Here is a 22619-nt window from a genome sequence, read left to right as displayed (position 1 = left end):
AAAAAACATTTTTTTAAAACTTATTTTAGAGAGAGAGAGAGCATGCACCTGTGAGCAGGGAGCGAGGGCAGAGGGAGAGAGAGAGAGAGAATCCCAAGCAGACACCCCACTGAGCACGGAGCTGATGAGGGGCTTGATCTCATAATGCTGAGATCAGGACCTGAGCCGAAATCAGTCAAGAGTCAAACACTTAAGGGACTGAGACACCCAGGCACCCAAGGTGTATTTACTTTTAATGATTTCATTTAAAAAATGCATTCTACTTCCTAAATGGCCTCTGGGATCATATTTTCCTCTCCCCCCACCCCACACAATTATTGGCAGCTCTTCGGGAGGACTTTACCAGGCTTTCAGTGAAGGCTCTGTGCCCTTCACGTCCTACCTGCTTTCTCTTAGCTTTTGGGCCCTGCTGGCCTGATTGCAGCATTCCAGTTTTTAACCCCTCCTCTTCCCCACTCCTCTTAATCGCTTTCTCACTGGACTCTGAGCTGGCCCCAATGCAGGGTTTCCATCGAGAGTACTCCCACCCAGAGCCTCTGTCCCAGCTGCCTCACAATGATTCCTCTGAAACTCACTGAGTGAACATCAATTTGCCATGAAACAGCTCCCACTCGAGCATCTCCTTTCCACTAGAAATGTGCACTTTATTACTCCCATGCCTGGTCTGCACCACGCGGTTGGTCTGCTCTGGCAGCCTTGTTGAGCCTAATGGCATAATTCACTCCTGTTTGTTTAATTGGTTAAATCAGATTAAAATGTGTTTTTGGCAAGGGTATAGTGTGCTCACTTGTGTGTATTTTAATTTTCACACGCGCTCTCAATGCTGAGACCCAGAGGCACAGTTTAAAAATTAAAAGTTTACAAAGCCATGCTGATGACAGTCAACGACAGTGAATAGGCTTCACAGCCAGCAAATACTTGAAATAAGTTTATCGTTAAGAACTACTGCTCTTCCAGGCCCAAAGAAGTATTGTTACCTTCTTCAAGGTCCCGAAACGGCTTTATCAGCACCACCAGGAAAGCTTCATGAAAAGACACAGTCCTGGGCCCCATCCCAGATCTCCTGAACTAAAATCTCCGGGCAGAGATCTGGAATGTCTTTCCACAAGCTCTCAGCCAGCCCACATACTTTCAGTCCAATGTTTGGAAGCACTGCTCTGAATCACTGCCCAAAGCTCACGTCTTTCAGAAAGGTCTAGTAAAGCAACTTTTGCCAGTATTTCCCAGTCTAAACACATGCATATTGTCTTGATTTTTGCCATATCCATGTACCACCTACTCTGCAATTGACCTAATATGTGTATATCACTCGGCTCGCATTTTTGTATGAATGGATTTCATTTTTTTTAAAGTTCTGTCACTACCATAAAATCATGACTTTGATGTGTAGTTTTTCTAGCACACAATATAATAAATATGCAATATGCATAGTTTGTGTACCAATGGGGTACAACCTACCATACCTGAGAAAACGTCGATGGAAAGAAATAATCTCTGGTCCCACCTTTCCTTACAAAGAGGGCCCTGAGGACAATTATGAATAGGAGAATTTTGTATTGTTCCATTCTTTACCCATTCTCTCCTTTCTTTAATCAGTAACCAACCAAATCACTGGAGGTGGGGTCCAGGGATCAGTCGTTCTAATATAAAACCAGGGGTAGAACCCATCATGCCATTTCCCCTTCAAAAGATGTTTCTCCCCGTTTGGGCTCCCAGTACACTCTACCACTTCCATGGGCTACCTTGTATTCCCTGATAAACAGAGGATGAAAAAGCCACTTAAAACATTCTCACAAGTACAAATCAGAGCCAAAAAGTTGATGCCTTGACTCCAGAATTCCAGGGAATACCAACCTCCAGGGCTGTCCTGTACTAATGCTAGGCTGACACTCTTGTACCTTCACGGCAGCAGGCCCGGGTTTCTTTCTTTTTGTTTCTTCTTATTCTCTGCTTTTTCCTTTCATTACTTAAAAATGAATGATATACTCTTTTTGTTCTTACTTTGAAAATAAATATTCATGTAAGAAAAATTAGAAAGAAAAGGTAAGATACATAAACATTTTTAAAGGTCCATAATACAACTGTACAGATACTTTTAACCCTTTAGAATATATATATTCAGAACACTTTCTAGAATGTGTGCCGGATATTATTCACAGACTGATGTGTGCTGAGCTCACTGCTAGGAAAGAAGGAGAGGTGCTTTCTTCTCCTTCATTCCTAAGCCAGCACTTGATACACTTGAGTTGCAGAGCTGGAATGGAAGCTAGAAGGCACTAGAAGGCGAAGGCTCGCCCACCGGGAAGGAGGCCAGTGCGGAGAAGGAGGAGGTCTGAACCAAGACCGGAGGTTCACTAGGGAGGGGGCCAGTAGCAGTGTGTTTTGTGAAAGGGGAAGACCCAATGCCCCACCCCACCCCCAGACAGCCCTCAAGTAGTGACTTGGCTTCTGCAGAAGGGGGACTGAATCCCAGATTTTTGGCCTTATCCTACAGCATCATGTCCTTGTACCCAGCTTGGCAAAGGAAATGAAGCTGACATCTTAGAAAAAGGATAATGAGCACCTCAATGGCTCCCACGGAGACATGAACATTGTAGCCTCTCTGTTTGCTGTACACCATGTAAAACTCAACTGAGATGGAATTTCCAGCCAGTTCCGGGGGGGCAATTTATCTCCTTTAGAACTGTTAATGCTCCTTGGCCAGAGACCCCAAAAAGGGAGTTGTGAGGGGCTTTTTAGGGCATTTGGGCTTTTTATGGATACGTTTAAGGAGACATTGGAGCAGCAGGGATCAAATCTGGACTGGATTCTGTCCAGAAGAAAGGGAATTTGGTGGTAACTATCTTAATATTCACCTTGAAAGGAAAAAACTGAAGTGGGGGAGAGTTGTCATCAGTTTAAAAAGAAAGAAAGTAGCAGTCATCAGTGTTAGAAAAGATCTTTTAGGTTGTAGAGTGGCTTTGTCTTTATCTTGTTCCAAACATGGTCAGACTGGCTTTGTACAGCATTGTTTATACTCTTTAAACATTGTTAATTTCCACTTGGCAGCATCATGATCCAGCTGCCAGCAGAGCCGTTTTTTACTTTCCTGAACAAAGGACTGTATCATTTCTTAGACCAGATTAATATCCATTACATATGTACACAGTTTTGTTTTTTTTTTACAAATGTAGGAGTATACTGTACATACTGTTTGAGAATGTATTTTACCTAATGATACATCCGCAAGAGTTGTTTGTGACAGTATTCAACTGTGTCGTTTTAAATGGGAATAATGGGGTGCCATTGTGCAGATAAGCCATACATATTTAACTAGTCCCATACTGCTCGACATGAGAATGTCTTCCTCTGTGCATACAAGCCTGTGTGTATGTGTGTGTGTGTGTGTGTGTGTGTGTGTGTGTGTATGCTTTTGTAATCAATGTAGTAATGGACATCTCTGTATCTAAGATTTTGTGTATATCCACAGTTAGTTCCTTAGGAGAAATTTCCAGAAGAGGGATTGCCAAATTGAAGTGGGACCACGGTTCTAAGGCTTTTGGTAATATTGTCAAGTTGCCCTTGAAAGCTGTTACAATGTACACTCGCACAAAGCAGTGTAGGAGAGTGATTTTAGCCCTGTTTCCTTCAATGTGCTTTGCAATTTTGCAATGTCTGCTTTTACTGGTTTCACGTTTGGTAGATATATCTACTTCCACATGAGTTCAGATGGTCTAAACATGTTAGCGAGACCAAAACTAACCACTTGATTGCTTCCTGAGTAAGAGTTGTTATCTCTAGTTAAGTAAACAAGTCAAAGGAAATGTCCTATTGAGAGTAAATCAGGACTGGTTTTCATACACAAAGGGCAGCCTGTTAAAGTTAAGGTTTTTGCTGCCAGAAATAGCTCCTTGATTTGTATCTCAAGCATTTACAGTTTGGTACTCTATGACATTTCAATAAACATTTGTTGACTATCTTTTAAACGCTATCTGATCCAATTAGATTCTTTTGGTTGCAAGTGACAGAAAAACTCAATTCTAAATGGCTTAAACCAAGAGCAGGGTGGAATTTACTGACTCGTGTAACTGAAAACCCTGGAAGACAGTACAGCCACAGGTGAGACTTCATCCTGAAATTAAAGGCTGCCACCAGGCAAAGCTGCCTTTGGGCTGGCTTGATGCCTAAGCTCTCTGCAGTGGCCTCCTGCAGCCTCAGGCTTTGTCATCATAGTCACAGGATGACTGCAGGAAAATCAGAAGGAAGTCATCATTGATACTGGGCTGGAAAACAACAAACACCACCATTCTGACTCTCCTAGAATTCTAGAGCTAGTAGGAAATTTGGAAATCATCTAGTCTAATGTTTTTCAAAAAGTGTTTGTTTTGCTTTGTTTAGTTTTGTTTTGATGGATCAAAGATCTTTTGCTTTCTTGGGGCACCTGGGTGGCTCAGTCAGTTAAGCGTCTGCCTTCGGCTCAGGTCACGATCTCAGGGTCTTGGGATTGAGCCACGAGTGGGGCTCCCTGCTCAGTGAGGAACTGGCTTGTTCCTCTCCCTCTGCCCCTCCTCCTGCTTGTGCTCTCTCTCTCTCTCTCTCAAATAAAATTTGGCTTTTGCTTTCTTTACACAAGAGCATATGATAAAGCCACATACTTGAAGAGTTGCTCATGTTGAAACAGGGGTGGGGACCGTAAACCCCAAGTATTTCACCCCCTCTCTTTTTCCTCATCCTCCCTGAACCTCCTACAAGAAGCACGGATCACTCTAGTGTAGAGAAAATGAGGCCCTGAGCACATCCATGGCTGGCTCTAGGACACGTAGCCCATGAGTGACAGAGCCAGGGGAACTCGAGTGCCCTCACCCTGTCCCACTGTCTTGCTGCTTCCCTCACATCTGTTTATTTCTCACTGCCATTTTGAGTATTGTGTTTCACTTCTATTTTTGACTTAGCACCTTCGCCCCCACCAAAAAGAGAGAGAAAGACAGACAGAGAAACAGAATTGAAAGACTCAGTTGCCCACCATGTGTGTCTATGCCCAGCCCTCATTCCTCCAGCCATAGTGGATCACCAAGACAGGCTCAGAACCAAGCAGATTCAAACGTACATTGAGCTTCTGTGTTCCTTGAAGTCCACCTGAGGTTTTTATTTTAAATCACCAAGATGATGCCAGAAATCAGTGTTTCTCAGGGTATCACTTAAGGACATTGTGGATACTTCTCTAAGATCCTCTTAGGAATTCTTGAGTTTAGAAGATATTTTTGGACAGAGTGCACGGTGAGCAACAGAAGCAAAGGGACCCCAAACAAGAGTCCTAGAGATAGCTGTCTTATGAGAAAGGAAGATTATCAGTTCGACTTTAAGGGATAGAAACATTTTCTTTAGTACACAATTGAAAGTTAAAGCCAATATTGAGAAAGAAATGAAAAAAGATGACCAAATTTACACAACTGCAAAAAGAATCCCAAGTGGTTACAATAAATAGAAATAAAATAATAAACAACACCATCTATGTCTGGTGAGAATCATACCCCAAAATATCACCGTTATGTTTCATATCACCGTAATGATTTTCATATCACCATGACCACCATATCACCATTATGTTTCATTTGCCTTTATAGCCAAGAAATAGATATGAGGAGCTAATGTAGTTCCCCAATATATTCTCTCTCTCTCCACCCCCATCCATCTCTTTCTCCCAGTTTTACTTAAAGCTTTTCTTATGCAGCAGAATTGGGGCATAGAAAAAAACCTCAGAAAACTACATTAATAAATTTCCCAACTAAAACAAAATAAAAGGGTAAAGGTCTTGGGACGCCAGGTAACATTCAGAGCTCGATATATACAAGATCATGGGTTAGAGCCAATGGATGAATGTCACAGGAGACCAGGAACGGGGCAAGCCTCTTCTTCTTAAAGAGCAAATTTTGGAGGATCTCATTAAAGATAACACTCCCTTTATACGGAGGGAAAGAATTTCTATCAAAACTGTGCTTTCTAGCAAAACCCACGCATAACCTTTTTCATTGTACGCTGGTATTTTGCAATTAAAAGCAATACTTAACTTGTTGAAGCTAGAGAGGTAAAGTCTCTCCAAACATTCAAGTTATAAAAGGAAATTTTTTTTCCGTTTAACATAGAAGAAAAAAATTAGGAGAAAACCGAGCATGTACGTATATATCCCTTTCAGATCCAAAATCACTTTGTGAGATCAGTAACATAGAAATACATTAAGCCGGGGCGCCTGGGTGGCACAGCGGTTAAGCGTCTGCCTTTGGCTCAGGGCGTGATCCTGGCGTTCTGGGATCGAGCCACATCAGGCTCTTCTGCTATGAGCCTGCTTCTTCCTCTCCCACTCCCCCTGCTTGTGTTCCCTCTCTCACTGGCTGTCTCTATCTCTGTCAAATAAATAAAAAATCTTTAAAAAAAAAAAAAGAAATACATTAAGCCTCTCATGATTTGTTTGTGGAATCTTGAGGTCTAGGGCACAGAGAAATGTGATTGTCAGGAGAAATAAGTTGGTCAAGGAGGAGAAATAAGTTGGTCAGGGAGGCATTCATTTTTTTCACCTTTGGGTTTGAATAATCAAAGAAATTAATTCATATTCCCCTGTGACCACCCACTTTATTGTTCACACCTCAGGTTTTGGTCACCTGGTGTTATAATTTTATGTTTACTCATCCATCTTTCCCACCACCAAACTCAGCAAAGGCAAGGACTGTATCTTACTCATTTAGGATCCTGAAGGTCCTAGGAGAATGCTTGTTCCTCAATAAATAATATAGAAACAGAGGCAGAAAAGCGATCAAATGAATTGTATCAACACCCCTTCCATGCTATGATTTGCTTCCATTTTTACCCTTTTTCCAAATTAATAAAAGGTTAAGAGTAAATTCCAAAGAATGATTGGGTCAGAAGATTCAGAAACCATGACCAAATAAGGGTTAGGACTGTGGAAGAAAGTTCTAGAAACACTGCGTAAAATTAATTTATCCCCTACAATGCCTTTTGCTTTTTTCCTTTGCCAATTGAATGAAAAAGATAATTAAGCCTAAAAATGCAGCGTTGTCAGGGAAATGACTGTTGAAGACAAATAGGGTGTACCAGAAGAGGGCACTCTTACCACGGATATTTGCGGTTCACATTTTTGAACGTTTGCCCCACAGCAAGGCCAACAGAGAACACACGGCATTCTTTCCTAAGGAGCTCATAATTCTCCCAGCCAAGCAAGGAAAAGGAAAAACAGCAAGGGTAAAAAATTAGAGAAGAATGCCAAAGGTGATGACCATGCTTCCTGGCCATTGCAATCTGGAAGCAGAGCTTTATATGGTTCTAAGAGGACTATTTACCTCCTCCTCACTAGAGCTAAAAAAAAAAAAAAAAAAAANNNAAAAAAAAAAAAAAAAAAAAAAAAAAAAAAAAAAAGGCCAAAGAGGAACTATACCACTACACTGACCAGCCCACATTCTGGCCTGCATTAACCCCTCCCTCTGTATTGCCTTTCAACTCTTTTTATTTACATGTATTAAAACAAGTCATTTCGTTCTAGGGCTAGACCAAACCACATTTGCCAGAAGTCTGTAGTGTTAAGTGATAGCACTGTACTTTTTAGGGGAAGAGCGGCCACATTCTCCCTGATGCCCCGTGGAGAGTCCTGGGCTTCTGAGCCATGGAGAAAATGAACCCTTTCTGTGCCATCACGCATCTTTGGGACACTTACAGACTATAGAACTTTTGGTTCTCCTCCTCCTCTGACCGTTGTCATTGTACACAACTGAGCCAGAGATTGGGAGGTAGGTACCCCATCTCATGCTGTCCCCAAAGCCCTGTCTTCCCCAAGGCCAGCCCTCTTTGGGGATTTCATTTGTGTACTGGTCTTCCCTTCCTAGAAAAGGAGCTGATGCTTGACTCCTTCAATCTCAATGCCCATCATTCTTCTCATTGCTTACTCCAGCCAGATTGGCCTCTATGTTGTTCCGTGAACATAACTGGGCTGCTGCCTCAGGGCCTTTGTACTTAGTGTTCTCTCTGTCTAGAATGATATTCTCCAGCACCCACATGATTCATTCTCTCACTTCATTCAGGGTTGTGCCCAAATATCATGCCTTCCCTGACCGTGAGCATCCAAAGCAGCTCTGTGCCATATTACACTCTTTCCTCTTACCGCTCCTTACCCTGCTTTATTTTCCTTTACAGCGTTCATCACTCCCTGATGGTGTGTTACATATCTGATTATTTCTGTCAGCTCCCTGAGGGCTGAGACTTAGTTCTATCTTGTCCACAACTATATTTGCAATACCTGGCACTTTGGATGTTCCCAATAAATATTTGCTGAATTAATTAATTAAACCATGCCTTTCATCCACTCAATTCCTTCCTCCATCCCCTCAGGGACTCCTCATTCATTCCAGAATTAAACCAAACCCTCTGGCATGGCATTCAGGGCTCATGATCTGACTCTCCCCTCCTTTTCTGGCCCTATTTCCTATCACACTTCCCCCACCTGCAATGGACCTTGAACTGTAGTCAAACCTAGTGATACGTCCTCCACTCTCGTGCCTGCTCACCTGTGCTGCTGCCTATGTCCCACCACCATTTGCTGAAATCCTCCTAATCTCTCAAAAACCTTCTGACATGCCATCTCCCCGCAGTGGAGACGTCATCTCTATTCTCTTTCCCATCCCAGCCATTGACAGTTCTGTCCTTGGTATCAGTTTGTACATCTCTTAAATTATGTCCTGTCTTAAACGTTATTTCTCCATTTAACTTTCTCTATCAGTAGACAAAATACCAGAACTGGATATTTTCTCTTAACTCCCAAGCACAGAGAGCAGGGGTCCTCAAACTCAAATGCCGGCAGAAGCTAGGCACAAAGTGAGGGACATGTGTGTATCAGTCTGCTTGGGCTTCCATAACAAAATACCACGGAGTGGGGGCTTTAAACAACAGAAACTTACTTTCTCACAGTTCTGGAGACTGGGAGTCCAAGATGGAGGTGCCATCAGGATTGGTTTCTAGTGAGAGCTCTCTTCCTGGCTTATGGATAGCTGCCTTCCTCTCCCCATGTTGGGGTCTTTCCTATTCCTCCATAGACATGTGGTGAGAGAGAGCGAGCCCTCTGGTGTCCCTTCCCCTAAGGACATGGGTCCTAACTGCTTTTTTCTCTCTTTTTTTTAAGATGTTATTTATTTGAGAGAGAGAGAGTGAGAGAGAGAGAAAGAGCAGAGGGAGAGGGAGAAGCAGGCTCCCCATTGAGCAGGGAGCCCCATGTGGGGCTCCATCCCAGGACTCCGGGGTCATGACCTGAGCTGAAGGCAGGCGCTTAACTGGCCGAGCCACCCAGGCGCCCTATCTCCCCATATAGTCACACTGGGGTTAAAGCTTCAAAACATGGATTTAAGGGGACACAGTTCAGTCCATAACAAAAGGCCAGAGAGGGTTTAGGGAAACTGGAAGCAGCTCCCCATTCCTCTGGGGCAGCTGCTCAGCTCTAGCACCGGGTCCCAGGCCTGACACGCAAGCCTCATATCCCCCAACCTTCAGGATTTAAAAGAAGCTAAAAATCTAGATAATTTTAGGTGAAAACTCTTCGTTTTAAGCTGTCAGTAACTAGTTAAAACATATATTTAAGCTATGAGACCAAAACAAATGCCATCCACAGGCAAGATCCTGCCTGGGGACCAAGGATTGGCAGTGTTCCAGATGCCGGTGAAAGTACTGGGCCCATAGCAACACCTTGTTCAGTGTTTTGTGAGGAAATGGTTCACTGATGTCTGTGTGTGCCACTGTTTGGAGAACTCTGAAATGAAGATGACATGGTAGGGGAAAGTCTGACTTCAAACTTCTGTAAAGACTGCCTACTCCTCCCCCCATTTTCCGTGGTGCTTGTCCCCTAGCAAGTTCCGCTGGCCCTGCCCGCCTCTCTGTTCCCATCTCCCCTACCCAGCCATGCAAACCCGGGCAGACCCTCCCTCAGGGCTGCAGTTAATGGGGGAGAGTGAGAAGCTGGAGTCGGTTCATAGATAGCCACCGAAGGGATAAGAGGTCTGAGAAATAAAGATCAGGAGAGGTGAAAGGAACCAAGGTAATTCCACTCAGAGGTGAGAGGGTTACAGGGTTAGCCAGCAATGGTTTTCAAGTATTTAAAAGGCTCGTGCCCAGGACAGTAATGAGCTGTTCTCCCTACTGAGAACAGAACAAACAGAAAACAGACTCCAAATGCAGCATGGGGATTTGGATGTTTCTTTCCCTAACATAAGCATTTGTAAGGACTTTTGTGTTTGAATGGACCTTTACAGTGGAAAAGTTCTTTTTTTCATTCATTATCTCCCTTCTGGCTATAACATTCTGTGATTTTAAGGAAGTCCTGTTAGAAAAGGTTGTTCATAATGAATGAGCCATAAGGTGAAAGAAAGACTTTCATCTAGATATGGTGGTGATGTGATGTTTTTCAATGAAGGATATAGTATTTCTGTACTTACCTCTGACAGTCACTTCATACAGAAAGCAACAAAAATCCCAATGAACTTGGTAACATGTTCAAGGTCACAGACGACTATACACAGCCACATTTCCCCTCATATACTTTCCAGGGACATACCAGGAAAGGCAGGTTCTCTCCAGTAAATGAGGAGGGGTAAAGAAGATACATAAATAAATAGACCCCATAAGCAAACAAGCAACCTGTTCCTTAAGAAGTGCAGAGTCATGATCCTCCGGGACAGAGACGCGCTGCCCTCACAGGACAGCTGGACCTTTCCTAGGAGCCACTGTAGTGACTTGTATTTTCTTAACTTGCTAAGTGAAAGGAATAGCAGGGTGAGCTTTCGTCTCTGGAAACCCTGGCGAACCTGGAGCTGCAGTCAACTGGCCTCCAAGGCAGCCCTCGGCAGAACAACAAAGTTGATGAGGTCTTGGATGTTTCCTCTGTGCCTCCTCTCCCCGGGGTGGCCCAAAGCCCCCCTGTCCCCGGACACCTCCACCAATAGCCAGCTCTTTTTGCCAGGTGCACCCACAGAGAAGGCTAGTCAGACCCCAAAACCAGCCTAGGATCTTTCCTCACAGGCTCCCTCAGACGAGGACTTCCAGCCAAAGTGATATGGCCTTAGTCCTCTTTCGAAGAATGACCATTGTCACGTAACTCACAGGAATGCATCTGGAGGACTTCCAGGGTTTCAGATGAATGCATGCCCTCACGCAGGTAAAACCTGCCTGGCTGGTTTGTGGCATTCGCTCAGTCCTGAACTCCTCTCTCCTCCTCTTTCTGCCACTTCCCAAGATTTATTTCTTTACCCCGATACTGCCCAACTCTATTTTTTTTCTTGGTAGACTTTTAAACGCACTTGGTATCCTATTTTAACAGGACTAGTTACTAGTTAACAAGAACAAGAACGCCAACATTAAATCAAAGAGAAGTGTTTTGTTTTGGTTTGTTTCACGAGATAGGACCCTATCTGAAGGGTACAATAAGGAGAGGGGGTCCTATTTAATTATAGGTCATAAATTGTCGCTGGACATCTGGAATCAAGGATGAGTACACCAGGAATTTGAAAGGCTGACAAGCACGAAGAAGGTATTTGAGACCATGAATTCAGAACAAGTGAAGGGCAGCTTATCTTGTTGCTGGTTGTTCCTTCCAAAGGGGTTATGCTCAGTGCCACTGTACCCTGCCTGGCTTACATAGCATACAGATGGGGCGATGAGGACGCTGAATCTATTTTTTACGAGGAGAGATTACGCATTTGAAATTCTGTCACATAAATTTGGAGCCAGACAACCTGGATTCAAATCCCAGACCTGCCATTTGCTGTGAGAACCTGGCCAAGAAATGTCATCTCTGAAATAAGGACAAGAATACCAATCTCTAAGCTTGCTGTAAAAATTAATTTATATAAGAGACACGATACCCATGGCAGTTGTCAGCACATATCTTTTGAAAAGCGGTAACTATTATTATCATTAAAAACAATAATAATAATAACAACAACAACAACAACAGCATTTTCACTCCTTGTAGCTTTCTGGAACACACCTCTCTAGCTTCCATTCAAACAAACTTACCTTGAAAGCAGACATCAGCAACCTGGAATATTGTGGCAAAGGCAGCTCTGATATTGGTTCAGAGCCAGCGTCTCCCACTGAGGTACAGGAATGTGCTCAGTGTAGCCTAGGCAACCTCCCTCTTTCTATCACCCTCCTTCCACCTTCCAGCAAACCCACCCACCTCTGTCCTGCCCCGAGGCTACTCCTCTTCTCATCCTCTCCTCTTTAATCAAAACTCCTTTTCCTTCAGGACTGTGATGTTCTGTACATGCTCAGACAAAGATATCATCGGTTTCCTCCTCGGCCAACTGAAAGAGTGAATAAAAATCTCCTAACTACACTAGGTACTCAAGAGGGCTTGATAAATGGGAGTTCTCATCCCTCATGTATGAAGTGAGAGAGCTAGACGAGGTTACCTCTTAATTCCTGGGATTCCACAGAAATTCAAAGCCAATTGTGAAGCTGGTGTATATTTGCATGCTGGCAAGAGAACTTTTTAAAACCACCCACACCCCTCCTAGTTGAGACTAATCTTTGGTTGGTAGGTTAAGTGATATTTAAGGATACCCAGAGAAACTGGATCACCCCCAGCCCACATACAAAGGCCAGAACAGTATTAAGTTCCTCACCACCCCACTTCTGAATGGTGGCTGGCCCTCACTCTGAACACGAACATGGCTAGAGAATTAAAATTAAGGTTGCCACCTATTAGGAATGTTTATGGACAGTCCACGGACACATAGGTCAACTTTATCCTAGAAGGACCCTTTGATCAGAAGCTGTGACCTCAGGTTATCAGAAGCATGACAGGCTTTTTGAGCAGACTCTAAGAACAGTCCAGGCACCCCAGGCTTCCAGTACCTTCTACTGGATTCAGGCTGGGGTGACCCGAACTGAAGATGGCACTTGACATTAAGTCAAGTTTGGAATTCGATGGCTGGTCTGTCCAGCAGAGGACCATCTATGGGACTGATGGCTCCATAAGAGCCCAGTAATGAAATTATGTGCCTAGGATACACAGCTGGCAATTATACTCTCTATGGATCACTTGAGGCAGCAATAAAGATAAAGTGCTTTATAATGTATTCATTCATTTCAATGGAGTCAGTAGTGATGTTAGAAAGTGGTTCGTATCAAGAAAAGGCTGAACTGCATTTGAAAAGGAGAAATGTGTTTTCTTAATGGGATTATTTTGGAGAACAAAATGAATGTACATGAGATGCTTCATTAAATCATAAGTCAGTTTGGCAGGTGATCCTAATATGCTCCTGGCAAAAGTGGGAATTGGAGCAATTGAAACGGTGGAAACAAATGAGCTACAGGTGTGCCTTGTTTTTGTTTTGGGTCTCATTTGGATTATTATGGGCTTCATCAAATATATTTCAAAAAGTTTGTAGCCGATCATCCCAACAAACAGATTTCGAGTTTCTAGGAAGCCTCAGACATTTATTTGATGGGCACACGAGGGACAAAATGTGGTTTCTAGGATGTCCTCTTGGAGACTCAACGGCTTCGGGATAAATCCCCCTATTCCAAGGCTGTTCTCTCCCACCTCTCTTTCAGGGAAAAGATAAGTCACACAGGAGAAAAACTGGACCCTTAAAGTGAGGTGGAAAACACTGAGATAACCACCAGAGAGGGGCACTCTCCTGGAAGAGGTTGTTCTGATCCTCAGAAAGAAAGTAACCCTGTAGAGTGCCCAGCTGGGTCCCTAGCCTTGAAATCCTGCCCATCACCATCTAATGCGTTGTTTCTTCAAAGCTGATCCAGGCTTAAAGCTAACTCATCATCTTCCTTTTCTTCCCCTCCCCAAATTAGTTCTTTTATGAACTTTCCTAGTTCATTGATTTCATTAACATATCTTTATTGAGAACCTACTATGTGCCAGGCACTGTGTGAAGGGCAGAGGTAAAAATGAGGGATAGTCTCTATCTGCCCTCTCATTTTAGTAACAAACAAACAAAACAGAAAATAACCAAATGAATGACTAAATACATAACATATTCTTAGATGATAAGAAAAATCAAGGAGAGTAAGGGGAAAGAGAGGGATGGGGTAAACAGAGAAGGCCTCTCTAATGCGGGTACAGTTTAACAATCTCTGTGAACCTGCAAGAACTTTGGGGGAGAGTAATATTTTCATGTTTTGCGTACTGGTTGAAAATTCCAATTTTCCAAACCACAAAGGTAAAATAAATGTGCAGAGAGGCAAGATAGGGACTGAAAGTGGGGGAGCAAGTCAGGTAGGTACCTGGTCTTGTTCCCCTCCAGCATGGAGACTACAGGCGCCTTTTACTCCTCCCACCCTTTCCTATAATTGGTTTTCTTTTCTAAAGGACGATTCTCTAAAATCACCCTCTCCCTGCTTCTCTCTGATCTCTCACCCGAATTCAGGCTCCACTCACTTCATGCCCGGATTACTGAAGAGCCTTCTAACTGGCTTTCCAAACTCAGGCTGCAGCAGCGTCTATTGCTCTAATCATTTTACTCTAAGCTTCTAGGTTAATCTTCCTAGAGCATGGCTTTCATCATGTCTCTCCCTCCCTTGCATAAAATGGCTTAGCGGTACCTATAGGATAAAGCAGAAGCTCCCTAGCATGCCCCTCCTCCACTCCTGCCTCAAGTCCGGCCTAAACCCCATCTTTCTGTATCTCTGTTCCCACCTTCCCACCTCCAGTGACCTGCACCCATCATGCCGTGTACTCGGAGTCCTCACCCTCAAGCCTTGAAGCCTGGCCTACAACCCACTTTAGCCTCCTCTGAGTAGCCCATCCCGAAAAAGATTGCCTCCTCTCTGGAACAGCTGGTATACTAAGTCATGAATATATCTCCAATTCACTGCTTAATATACAGCAGTATATAAGGCCCATAGCCTTCTTCTTTAGTCCTAGCCCCCAATTAGACTAAATTCATCCAGGGTGGGAACCATGTGTTCTACGTTCGTTACATCGTTAGAGTGCCATGAATGTACAAGCTGTATTGTATATTACGTGTGGACAAGAAATACAAAGAAAAAGCTCTGGGTTGTTAGGCACTGAATTGGGTAAGAAAAAATAAAATAAAATTATCCTATTTTATCAATGAACCCATCCTTTTCTGCAGACAAAAGGGGCTATTCAGGGCAAGGTCATCTTCTTCGTAATATGAAGGAAGGTAAGCTCAGCAGCATGATCACAAAAATTTTATTTTGTTCACCCCCTGTATTCGGTAACTAGCTAAGTCATCAGATAGTTCCCGTATTTGTGTTAAGCATTGAGTATACGTAACTACAAATTCTCTAGGGAAATGCTATCAGTGTGATTGAACCAAATGTAAAAACTGTACACACCTATGTGGACTTCTAGTAGGTAACGCTAGCAGGTCTGAGGAGCTTTATAAAAGTGAGAAGATACACTCCTTCAGTCCTCAATAGCAATGGCAAAGGCTGGACGAGAGCAATATTTTTCCCACACAGAAAGCTCACATGGGTGCCAGTAAAAACATAGGCAAAGTTTATAAATCTTGCATTGTGATGGAAAAAATGTAAAAATCTCATTCTTAAGTAGCAGGATTTCCAACAAGAAATTAAAGTAGAATTTACCTTTGTATTCTCTCTGAATGCCTGATGGCCTTGCAGAGCGTTGCCGGATGGAGCTGAACTGTCTGGACAGTGTTTTATATGTGGTCTTTGAAGTTAGCACCTGCCAGGGCCTTTGAAGTCCTATATTTCAAAATCATAATAATCATAATTAAGTTAAAATTAAGAGATGCCAGAATTCTGTACTCAAGTCATATTTCACCTGGTTTCAGCAAGATGAAGCCCTTGACGGGAAGGGCGGGTGTGTAGGTGGATGGGAGGGGATCGGTGGCAAATCATTAACGTTGCCTTTCCTCCTCCCTGTATTCCCGGAGAGCCTGCCGCTGTGGCTACACCATCTGTGGGGAGGCTCCGGACGAGACGGGCTCATAGTGACAGTAGGCAAAGGCCTTACCTGACACGGGACGCAGAGGCCCTGGGACCCTCCAGGTCTTCTCATCAGCTAAAGCCTGGAATTCCTTTATTATTGGCTTATTGGCACAGCTTTCTTCCTTCTCCCTGAACCTGCAGGAATTTTGAGGAAAGATAATCCTTGAAGCTGTCATGTATCTCTGAGGGCAAAGGTTGAAATTCCAGGTTTACAGGGCCAGGCAGGCCTAAGACGGGACTGAAGCCAACAGCTCCAGTGAACCCCAGCGGCGTGGAGCCCTGCAACGCGGGCCCGCTGCTACCAAGCCTTCTGACCTTTCAAAAGAAGCCAAGAAGCCCCATCTTTATGTGAAGTACCCCTCACCCCCCACTTTCTGACACGGACACCTAACTCCGGCTTGATGCAGACCAGACCAAACCCACCCGCAGGCCCGCAGTGAAACGTGTCAGCACGCTGGTCTCCGGACAGTGCAGGGGGGACGTGAGGAGTGAGGGGAGAGCCCGCAGCAGCCGCCTGGTAACAAAGGCAGAAAGGAGGGGCGGGGCTTCCGAGAGAATCCGAAGGTCTGAGCGTGAGCGGCTCAGCCAAAGGTGGGCTCTGCGGCCGCTTGCCCGGACACGGACCCGCACGGGAAAGGAAGGGACCACACACGGAGCCTCGGGAAGGGTTTCTGAGCAGCAGCTTGGGCCACAGCCTGTCTGCCTCTGCTCTACCCTTCGTCCAGGCCCACCTGGGATACTCCCGGGCACGCTGAAAAATGTATCAATTACGGCTATGCCAGTATAAAGACAAATAGGAACCAGGCTGGATTATTACTCATGTTTTGCTTCTGATTTTGAATGAAATTTAAAACTTTTCTTGGGCCCCTAAAAGTATTGTGGGTCTTAGGCCATGGCCTCTGGTGCCTAAGGGATAAAGTTGACCCTGCCTCCAGCCCAGCAGTCCTTGGACTAAATGCTGGATGAAAACTCTTTGTTACTGGTGCCTGTCGCTGTAAATATGACAAATCAGTAGTCCTGTTGGGAGGCGGCTAGATGATCGTGGACACAGCGTAAGCCATAAAAACGGACTGCATTGGTTCAAATCCCAGCCCTGCCATTTACAATTTAAATTATATTAGGCAAGTCATTTGACCCTCTCTGTACCTTGATCTCCTCATCCATGAAGCAAGAATAATAACAGTACCTACCTGAGAATTGCTGTGAGGGTTAAATGGGTCACTATATGGAAAAAGCTTAGGAAAGCACCCGGAAAAAGGAAGGAAGAAATGTTAGCTATTATTTTATTCTGTTGTCTTCCCACATCTGGCTGGCTTTATGGTTCTGGATATTGATGAAACTACCGAGTTAACAGGTAAAAACTCTTGAAGGACCAAGCATTCTCTGGTCATGAAGGCAACAGCTTTACATGATTTCCTAATGGTAATTTAACTGTATAAAATTCAAGAGATAGATGAGTATCTATGCAGGCTTGCCTTGGCTAATTTTTAATTGTATGTTGTCTTCCTTCTATCAGCTTCCTGATTTCCCCCATTTGTCTCTAAAAGAAGTTCAAAGTGGAGACTTGAACTTGAACTTAGACATGGATTGTGTTTGGTATCCTGAAGACATAGGTCTTTTAATAAATAAATTCGCCTTGCATTCATCAAGTGCCTAGCAACTTTCAAAGCACTCAAATACTATACAATGATAAATGATATACATTCGAAGCAACTAAAAACAAGGGAGAATTTTAGAAAATGTCATGCCACTGGGAGGACCCAGAGTGCCAGTCTCCCCTGTTGTCCTGGGATAATCATCGGCAGTGATTTCTGTTGTTGTCTGTAGGGTCGTAGGGCGAGAAGGAGCCTTGTAAGCTATCCGCCCATCCTTCATTTGGTGAGGACACTAAACAGACAGCTGTTTCCTCACGGTCATGTTGGTTGGTCTCAAGCTCTGTGTGTCTAGTCTTGCCACCTCTGTCATCATTTTGCATATATTGCTTATTCTGAGTCCTTTTGTATGAATTCGTACCTCTTAAATTTTTTTTTAAAGATTTTATTTATTTATTTGACAGAGATAGAGATAGCCAGTGAGAGGGGGAACACAAGAAGGGGGAGTGGGAGAGGAAAGCAGGCTCATAGCAGAGGAGCCTGATGTGGGGCTCGATCCCATAACGCCGGGATCACGCCCTGAGCCAAAGGCAGACGCTTAACCGCTGTGCCACCCAGGCGCCCCTGAATTCGTACCTCTAACACTAGAATTGTTGCAGCTGAAGACAGTTATAGACTTTTGTGCAGATTTTAAATTCCTTTGGTGGAAAAAGAAAATGGTACTCAAAATCCTTGCCAAATGAACGAATGAAAGTTCTTTAAGCTTTCATTTCATGTTATCTTGTGATCTCTTTGAATTCCTCACCATCTTATAAAGCAGGAGGAGGAAATAGAAACCCTCATGTATTATCTGTTCTCAGCCTACGTGTAGATATGGTTCATAACCACATGTGGAATGAAGTATTTCTATTTCCAAATGTTTATAGATACATTAACATGAGTGCTGTTTGATTTCAAAAGAGCTAACAACAGTGCATCCAAAGCCACATGATTTGGTGATTCCTGAAGACAAGAGTAAGGAAGGTCATGTGGAAATGTGAGCTAAGCTGTGGCTGTATCTCTTGCTCTCTCTACATAATATACCTTTAACTGCTCAAACTACAGAAAGTATTTATTCTCATCTAATCCGAAGGAATGGCACGACTTGGAATCTCTTACATCAGCCAAAAATTAATGCAATTTTAAAGATACATCTTTACTATAGTCTAAGAGTTCCCTTTCCAAAAATCCAATCAACAGAAACCTCTTGCACATTTGCAAAATACTTGAAAATCAGTAATTTCTCCCAATAGTATTATTGGCTCACTTTATAGTGAGGTGCTAAAGAAAGTTTGAGACGTATTATAGAATTTTATATAACTCACATTCTGTTCAATTGTTGAATCCAGTGAGCCATGCTGTGCTTCTAATGTTCAAATAGATGTCCAAATCTTTCTTTGGGCCAAAATAAACCAATTGGTTGCATCTGAAATAGCTGTTTTGTTAAAAACCAGAGTCATTTATAAACAGAATGGTGATTTCCTTATAGCAAAAGAACAAAACCCGTTACTAACCTATGCTCACATATGACGTTCAGCTCTGTGGGCCCAAATGCAATTCCTGCACATAAGCCATGTCAGCATTAAGTGCTGAATACGCGCTAATATATGGGCTCTTTTTAACTGGACTATTAAGTCCATTAACATTTAATGAAACAATTTTAACTTTGTCCACAAAAACACTCACAGTGCCTTTCCATCAACTCCCTAAAGGCAAAACAACATAAATTTAAAAGAAAAATAACCATGAAGCTTTGCTAAGTGCAGATGATTTCCATAAGACAGGTTAAATCCTGGGTTTCTGTCTCAATGCAGTCTACATTTGATTTTTACTACAAAGATAAACTCAAACTGGCAATTACCCTTCGCTAACCCAACCAAATAATCTCAGTATGAAAACGCTGGCATTTTTCTTACTACAGTGCAATGTATGGAGAATTAACTAAAGTAATTTCACCGAGAGTCTTAGTAATCCATTTCAAATTTATGCTATGAAACATTATCTTTAAAAATATCATGTTAATGACTTTCCCTTTACAGCAGGCTCAAAATAAAACTACATTCACTTTCACTTGAATGATGAAGACATAGAAACCAAAGTCCTTTACGAAGATCCACTGTCCTGTTGACCCAGAGATATACGTGGGACACGGGGAACTCAAGTTGTTCAGTCAGTTGTGCTTTTTCCCCTGTTACCTTCAACACATACATATGCTAGTTTAAACTTACGTTTGTTCTGAACCTAAGTCTGGATATTTTTACAAATATGTTTTTCCCCCAAAGCCTATTTTGAAACTTCTAAAGTAGAGAGAAGTGAAATTGGTCCCCTTATTAAGCTTTTAAAAAAAATCATTAACATACTCTTTTTCATGTTTCTTTGTGTGATGCTACTATCTGGCCAATGCTATAGACTTAACAATTCTATATCCACTCCTCCAAATCTGACCCCTTTGAAAACAGCTCTCCCTCAGTTAAAATAAAATAAAATAAAATAAACTACAAGCATCCATGACTTAGAGTCATATTTTTGGCAAACTTATTTAATAGTCTAATGATTTAAAAATAAATCATATTTTTTTCAAACACCTGTCTTGAAAGACCTCACATAGCAGCTTCGGGGATTTGAATACCTTTGAGAAACCTGAACATCTAAAGGAGTTAGTGGGACTGAGGCAGTTGAGGCATTGAACATTTGACATGGCAGTTGTAGGACTTGTAAATGTACCACAGTAGGAAGCAGCTTTCCATGGACTTCAAAGCAAACGGCAGTTAATTATCTAGCTTTCAGGAGCAGCGTGGACTTACCGTGACAGCTGTTAGGCGAGGACACATGGGCATCTCCGCAACTGAACATCAACGCGTGTCATTGTCTGGCTTGGATCTCAATGGAAAGAAATGCTTAAGGTCTCAGCTTGGTTCAATTCAAATTAGTCTAAGAGTTTTCCCAGATGGTTTCTCAGCACAAGCTTACTTCTCACCCCAGAGCCTGTGCTTCGCCCTCACCTCAGATCTGCTGTCGACATGCTGTTTGCATATGCTCAAGTTCCATTTTTAATGCCATGCATGGGATTTACCCATTTGAACTTTCTCCTGCCTGTTATTATTGTGAATTCAACCTGGGGGTCTTGTAACTTCGGTGAGAAAAGAAATGCTTCTGCTTTCGAATCTCTCTTTCTTTCTCCCTCTCTCTGTACCCTCCCCCTCATCCACCGTCCTCATTTTTTCACTGATGGAGAATATCGACTGTTTCTACCTGGTGCCTAGCAGGTGGGATGTCTTGGGGTGTTCTTCATGGCTGGCCAGATGTAGTGGGTCCAACCGTTACTTGACTTGCACGAATCCTAGCAGGGCCTGGCTTGTCCACCGTTTCCCAGAGCATCAGCTTCTATCTATGACCTGATCAGCCTTCAGATCAGCCATGACAAATGCCCAGAATAACCAAGCTCACTCTTGGCCTCTCCTAACACTGCCTCCCAGTCGAGGGCTGTGGTCACAATTGTGCACTTGCTGCAGCAAGTGTTTAGATCCACCGTATTTAGATCCAGACCTCATCCTTCTTGAACACTGTCAGGTCGTCCACAAACACAAGGGATGTGCCCTCAAGGAAAGATAGCAAAAAGAAAGTAAAGAACATATTCCTTTGATTAGACCTGCTGGAGATAGGGAAGAATAAAATGTGAAGGGGAAAAAGAGAGGGGCGGAGTTATTGGGATCAGAAGCTAATTAGGAAAGAGTTGAGAAAAGGAAACTTTTCAAAAAAAGGAGAAAAAAATGAAATACCAAACTGATAACTACCTAAACTCACTTCATCCTTTTTAGAAAAATGTCTCCCTTTAAGTACTCTAAGTTAGTGAGGTCTTGCTGTTAAACTTGAAAAGTAAAAAAATAGCACTTGAACAAAAATCCTCAGCAATTGCTGACCTCTCATTGCCATTCACTTCAATCAGCCCCATACTGTTTCTTGACATGTCCAAAGTCCCAAATGAGGCCTTGCTGATTTCAAGCAGTTGGTAACTATGTGCAATATATGCAGAATCATCTTCTGGGGACTCTGAAGACCTAGGACTCTTCCAGTTCCTCCACCTCCAGGAAACAAATATCAAATGCTTTCATCTTTCTAGTTTGCAAAATGTTTTCAAGCTGCCTGTAAAATGTGTGCTGTGAGTGATTTGACAAAAATATTATACAAATTTATTATCTTTAAACATGTTTCTTTGCAGTTTTCAGTTCATCTTATATTATTAAGTGCTGAGCAGAAACTGGCTTTGTTTCTTACAGTCAAGTTACACAAGATGCATAAATCTTTAATGTTCTCGGTTTCCTTTAGAGACTTTGCTTTCTTCTAAAAGTGTCTGAATACCTCTGAAATGCATGCTGGATAAATTCCCAAGATGCCAGGCTGCTGGCCAAAGTACTCCAAGGTGATAGGCTACAGCTGCTTCCTTCTTCCTAAGGAAAATGGTGCAAAGATGCGGGTCACTGGATACTTGACAAATGTGTGATTGCCAAGCATTCAGGCCCTGTCTTCTAAGGAGATGCTGAGTAGACCATGTGAAAGCAAACTGTTTTATGTGGAGAGTACATAGTTAACCAAACCTAGGTTTTCTAGTCTAAATAGGGTAATTGTGACCAGTGAATCATAAAAGTTGAGAATGGGAACGTACTTTAAAAATCACATGTTTCTGGGGTGGTAGGTAGGTGGCTCGTCGGTTAAGTGATTGATTCTGGATTTCTNTTTTTTTTTAAAGATTTTATTTATTTATTTGACAGAGATAGAGATAGCCAGTGAGAGGGGGAACACAAGAAGGGGGAGTGGGAGAGGAAGAAGCAGGCTCATAGCAGAGGAGCCTGATGTGGGGCTCGATCCCATAACGCCGGGATCACGCCCTGAGCCAAAGGCAGACGCTTAACCGCTGTGCCACCCAGGCGCCCCTGAATTCGTACCTCTAACACTAGAATTGTTGCAGCTGAAGACAGTTATAGACTTTTGTGCAGATTTTAAATTCCTTTGGTGGAAAAA

The 22619-nt window shown here is 43.0% G+C and overlaps 1 long non-coding RNA gene across 1 annotated transcript in view; it reads right to left on the bottom strand.

The window, feature by feature from the left end:
• The window catches only part of LOC117802619, a 28515-nt gene extending 6223 nt beyond the window's left edge, over positions 1 to 22292 (bottom strand). Inside the window, exons 1-4 of the long non-coding RNA XR_004625969.1 lie at positions 20405 to 22292; positions 18926 to 19035; positions 15995 to 16104; positions 15604 to 15723 (exon numbers count right to left, since the gene is read on the bottom strand). This is a non-coding gene — a long non-coding RNA (uncharacterized LOC117802619). The remainder of the gene's footprint in view (positions 1 to 15603; positions 15724 to 15994; positions 16105 to 18925; positions 19036 to 20404) is intronic.
• Positions 22293 to 22619: the final 327 nt, after the last annotated feature.

The sequence above is a fragment of the Ailuropoda melanoleuca genome, chromosome 6 (genome assembly GCF_002007445.2).
Source record: "Ailuropoda melanoleuca isolate Jingjing chromosome 6, ASM200744v2, whole genome shotgun sequence".
Lineage (NCBI taxonomy): Eukaryota > Metazoa > Chordata > Mammalia > Carnivora > Ursidae > Ailuropoda > Ailuropoda melanoleuca.
This window is presented reverse-complemented; position numbering and strand designations above follow the sequence as displayed.